The 6,000-nt window shown below is 35.7% G+C and overlaps 1 pseudogene; it reads right to left on the reverse strand.

Moving 5' to 3' along the window:
* Positions 1–3,454: 3,454 nt before the first annotated feature.
* On the reverse strand, positions 3,455–4,503 carry LOC104865296 (annotated as a pseudogene).
* Between the last annotated feature and the right edge of the window lie 1,497 nt (positions 4,504–6,000).

Consider the following 6,000-nt stretch of genomic DNA (forward strand, 5'->3'; position numbering starts at 1 on the left):
TTACATAATACATCTTGATACTTTATTTGCCCCATTCACATGCCCACCCTTCAACCCTTTTACCCTTCTGTATTAACAAAGACTTTTTCCATTTTTTCATTTTCTCATGTTAATTCCATTCCCTTCTTTCTTCTCCCCTACCCCTCACACTTCCCTTTCCCCTTGCGACTTTCCTTGCATGTACATTGAGGTGAAACTCAAATAAAAAAAAACAGGACACACTTGTAAATACTGAATAGTTTTTGTGGTGTGAAAAGTTGGAAGTATAAATAAGGATCAAAATGTGTAAGAGATAATGTGAAATAGGATGAAATTTAATTCTAAGCTCCTATAAATATCATGATTTCATTTTTCTTTATGGCTGAATAACACTATGTTGTATATCACATTTTTATACCTTCTGTTACTAGGCATTTTGTGTGTTTATTCAGCTCAACAAATGATTATATATAATGCTATACTTCACTATGTTTATATTTTTTCATGAATTTAACTGGGAGAGGTGTATCTGGATCAAATAGAATTTCTGATTTATACAAGTAATTAAAAATATCATTCAAGAGGAACAAGTTTGTTTTATCTTCAGAATGAATGGGTGATTCATCATGTATAAATCAATGTGTGCTACACACCACTAAAAAGAAGTGAGGACAAAAATTACATGATAATCTCAATAGACCCAGAGACATTCTTGATGCAATCAAATATCTGTTCATGATTTAAAAAAACACATGAAAATAGGTATGGACAGACATTATCTCAAAATTCTAAAAATCATTTATTGCAGACCTCTGTCAACATTACACTACTTGAGAAGAACTGAAAGGTTTTTACCTAAAATCAGGAACTAAACAAGAGCTTGTCTATTACCATTCCTGTTCAATATAGTACTTCAAACTTCTGCTAGACCAATCTGTCAAGGACAAGAAAAAATAGAAATATGTATAGGAAAGAAAGAACTCATACTATCTTTATTCATTAATGACATGACACTTTAGATAAAAGACCCCAATGCCACCAAAAGACCTCTAGTTATAATAAACAACTTCCACAAAATAGCAGGGTATAAAATCAACAAACAAAAATATTAGACTTGTTGTGTACTGACAAAGAACACATGAAGAAATAAGTTATGAAAATAATACCTTTCAAAATAGCTTTAAAAATTAAACATAGAGGTACTTTGGTTTGTTAACTTAATTTGTTTTAGGCTAATTTGTTCTATCATTCTGGAGAAGATGTCTACATGTATTTCTTTGGTGAAAATGACAATGGTCACCTTTGTTATCTGATGCAGAGTTTACAAGTGGAAAATAATTATGTCAAAAGTGATTTTTTTTTTTGGTCAGTTGAATTGTTTTCAAATAGAAATATTCATGAACCAAGGAATTTGTGCACTTAGAAATTATCCTAACCAAAGTAGAAAACCACTATAATGAAGAAAATACAACCTTAAAAATAAAATTGAAAAGGAAATTAGAAAATGGGGGACATCCCTTCTTCCTGTATAGGCAGAAGCAATATTGCCAAAATGGCCATACTACCAAAACTGAAGTATTGATTTTATGTAATAAAATTTTTTTAAAAATATATACTTTACATAGAACATGCAAAAATTACATGAAATCAGATACGACTTAGAATTTCAAAGCAATCCTGGGCAATAATAGCAAAGCAGGAGGCATCACAAACACAGATTGTGAATTACATGACCTAGCATAATAAAGAGCAGCATGGTATTAACACAAAAACAAAGGTTAGGGTCAATAAAACAGAATAGAGGATGCAGAAAAACATTCCAGGTATATTCAGTCATTTAATTTTTGACAAAAGAATCAAAATCATAAACTGTAGAAAAAAACAGCCTCTTTCTCAAATGGTCCTAGAGAAAGTGGTTACCTATGTGCAGAAGACGAAATATAGACCTGTATTTCCCACACTATGCTAACGTGAGATCAAAACGTCAGATTTGGATACTAAAACAGAAACATGGAATCTCTTGGAACATAAAGTTTGTAAAACTTGAAGCCATAGCCATATGAGAGGACTTTCTAAGTAGAATTCTGTTTGCCAAAAACCTTACAACAATCACAACAAATTAAATTATATTAAATTAAAGTACATTTGCACAGCAAAGTAAACACCCAGCAGAGTAAAGAGGCAACTTACCAAACAGGAAAAACAATTGCCAGCTGTTTCCTGGATGGAAGACTTATAACTGGAATATACAAAAACACGAACACTCTAGTACTCTCAAAATAAAATACCCAATCCAGTAATAGGAAATTGAGATGAACAGACCCTTCTCAGAAGGAAAAGCACACAGGGACAATGAGTACATGAGCAATGTTAAGCACCTTTGGCCATTAGAGAAATGCAAACCAAAACACTGAGATTTTGTTTTTTACTACAGAAAGCTTGAATATGATCATCAGCTCAAAAGACACAAATGCTGGTGAGCTAGTCAGAAAAAGAAACTCTCCAACATTTTTGATGGAAATTTAAACTAATATAACCACTGTGGAAATCAGTGTGAAGATTCAAAAAAGAAAAAAAAAAACCTAAACACCGGATATTTCATATGACTCAGTTCTTCTCCTTTTGAATATCTTTCCACATGAATTAATGACATCATATGATGATGATGCATACGTACTTTTGTTTAAAGTAGCATAAATCAGAATAGCTAAATCTTTTTATTTTTATTTTTTATTATTATTTTTTTGGTACCGGGGATCAAATTCAGGTCCTTGTGCTTGAGAGGCAGGTGGCAGAACCACTGAGCTAAATTCCCAGCCCAGAATAGCTAAATCTTGAAAGCTTGCTATTTGCCCATCCAAAGATCAGCCTACTAAGAAAATGTATATATACACAGTGAAGCACTATTCGGTGATAAAGAAAAATATGTGTAATAATAGAAAAATGGATGCACCTCGAGGCTATAAGTTTAAGTGAAATAAATAAAAAAATTCGAGTGCTAAATACTACATTTTTTCTTCCATTTGGGAATGCAAAGAATAAACATCTTAAAAGAAAAAGTATTTGTCCATAGGAATTATATATATAAACATTGCAGTACATTAATTTGAAATACTGAAATTACGTAAAAAATATGAATTGTCTCAAGAAGATATTTATAGCCTATATAAAGAAGAAAAAGTAAGCATATAGATGAGTCAAAAGTTTACATCAATATAAGAAATATTAAATTCTAAAATATTTTCTCTATGGTATTCATGAATGTTTCGCTAATTATAACCTGTAATAAAATATACTAGGGTCCATATAAAAAGTATTATCAGATCCGAGATTCCACAGAGTTAGAAAATATCATCTCTGTTGGATGAAAAATGCTGCACAAACACCTGTAGAAATAGTGTGTGTAAACAACAGGAGGCTTTTGCAGGAGTAAGTCCTGCCTGCAGCAGAATCCAACCTTTGTGTTCCTGAGGCATTACCAATCCCTCTGCATATTCTTTGGCTGCAAAGAGGAGGAAGAGATGGAAGTGACTCAGAAGTTTCCAGGGAGTGTCTCTGCTGACCCAGCCACCAGGCCATGGAAGGGCTTTCATGGAAACTTCGTTCTCCCTGATGATGCTCTCCTAAGCTTTTGTCATCATCTTCATCAAACTTTCTGTCATTCCTCATGACAAAAAGTTGTTAAATTCTCTTTCCAAGACAGCTCGAGTTGTGTTCTGTGTCAGGATCTGTTATAACAGTGCCAGTGCACTGAAATCAAAGGTTTTATCTAAGGCCAGAAATGCACGTTGAACACCACTTTCTATTCGATTGTTTGCATATTCTTTAAGGCTGGAGGATGGGATCCAGCAAATCCCTCCATCACTCTAAGAAAGTGCACCTTTTATTTCATTCTGACTCACTTCTCTTTTTCTTTCCAGTTCTTTTCAACCATAATTCAACCCTCGCAGGCACATAATTCCAAACTGGAAACTTTCTGTGAAAACGGTGGTGCCATGTAAAGGTACATGATCCCAACAATGAATGTAACTGTACTGTATCCCTAAAATGTACCAATAAACTCAATAAAATTAAAAAAAAAAAAGAAAACGGTGGGCCATTTTCAGCTGTTCTCCCGGGTCTTTCTTGGTCGTGTGATTTAGCATCTGGGCAACTACAAGGCTCTCCATGAAGCAGCTGTGGTGCTGAGGGAGCCAGGCTGGGCAGCTACTCATTGTGCATGTCCCCACATGCAAGTGTCAAGTGTCACACCCAATGTGGGCATAGCAGATGGGCTGATTAGTGACATGATCTCCAGATGGCCAGCTGCAGATGCAGCCGGTTTAGGGGGTTGCTGAGGACAAACTCCTGCTGGATCTCTGTGTCTTACAGGGCTGAGGTGATGGCCCCACATTTTACATTTGCTGTGCAGGCAGCCATGAACCAAAAAGGCATCCCAACCCAAAGCTCCAGCCTTACAACCACCATTGGCCAACTCCACTGCCTGAATGGTAACCCTTGCCTCTGGGATTCCTTCACCAATGTGTGTGTGTGTGTGTGTGTGTGTGTGTGTGTGTGTGTGTGTGTTTGGTGTTTTCTTTTGTGCCATGGATGGAACTCAGGACCTTGTACTTGCTAAGCAGGTGTGGTACCACTGAGCTAAATCCCTGACCCCTACACTTGTTTTGTTTTTTTATGTTTATAATTTATTTTCAACTTTTTGTAACAATTTACTAAGGACCAAGGAATCTTATTTTTTTATTGAGTTAATTGTTACTTTTTAAGTATACAGTATGGTTACATTTATCATTTCGATATTTTACCTTTACATGACAGATTGTGATTCTAATTTTTTCTGCAAACACCTGCTCTCCCTTCACTCCCTCCCCCTCCCCTATTTTCAAAGACTTTCTTTCCATTTTTTCCTTAACTCATATTTTTTTCTTTTCCCTTATTTCCTTTCCCCTGCACTTCCCATTTCCCCTAGATCGTTAGCCCTTTTTATTCTTTTTTTTTTAATTGAGTTTATTGGTACATTTAGGGATACAGTACAGTTACATTCATTGTTGGGATCATGTACCTTTACATGGCAAGTCTTGATTCTCATTTTTTTCCCCTTACCTCTGCCCTCCGTTCACCCCCTCCTCCCCTCCCCATCTACAAACACTTTATTTTCATCTTTTCATTCTCTCACATTTTTTCCTTTTCCCTTTTTGTTCTTCCCCTACGTATCACACCTTCCCTACACCTTTAGCTCCTTTCCTCCCATTTCTAAATGTCAGTAATCTTATTAGAATCTTATGCATTGTTGCAGAATATTCACACCAGGGAAACTATTTGGTATTTACACATGTGGGACTTATTTATTTCACTTAGGAGTATATCTTCAATATGTATCCATTTTCCTATGAATGAATCTATTCTCTCGCTCTTTATGGCTGAGTAATATTCCATTTTATAGAAAAACCACAACTTCTTTATCCAGTTTCCAACGGATGGGCAAATAGGTTGTTTCCAAGATTTAGCTATTACAAACTGTGCCGCTATAAACATGGGTGCACATACTTCTCTGTGATATGATTCTTTTAGTTCTCTTGGAAAGATACCCAACAGAGGGATGGCTGGGTCAAATGGAACCTCCAGTCCAAGCTCTTTGAGGTATCTCCATATTGATTTCCATAGTGGTTGCACTAGTCTGCACTCCCACCAACAATGGAGGAGGGTTCCTTTCTCCCCACAACCCCGCCAACATTTGTTATTGTGTGATTTCTTGATAGCAGCCATTCTTTGTGGGGTGAGGTGGAATCTCAGTGTTGTTTTCATCTGCATCTCTCGAATGACCAGTGATGTGGAACATTTTTTCATATATTTTCTTGCTGCTTTCACTTCTTTGTATGAGAAATGTCTGTTCATTTCGGATGCCCATTTTTGGATCGGGTCTTTATATTTGGGGGGACTGATTGTTTTGAGTTCTTTATATATCCTTGATAATAGTCCTTTGTCTGAGGTACAGCTGGTAAAAATTTTTTCCCACATTGTAGA

Source organism: Fukomys damarensis, unplaced genomic scaffold, assembly GCF_012274545.1.
Source record: "Fukomys damarensis isolate Sample0158 unplaced genomic scaffold, DMR_v1.0_HiC HiC_scaffold_30, whole genome shotgun sequence".
Classification (NCBI taxonomy): domain Eukaryota; kingdom Metazoa; phylum Chordata; class Mammalia; order Rodentia; family Bathyergidae; genus Fukomys; species Fukomys damarensis.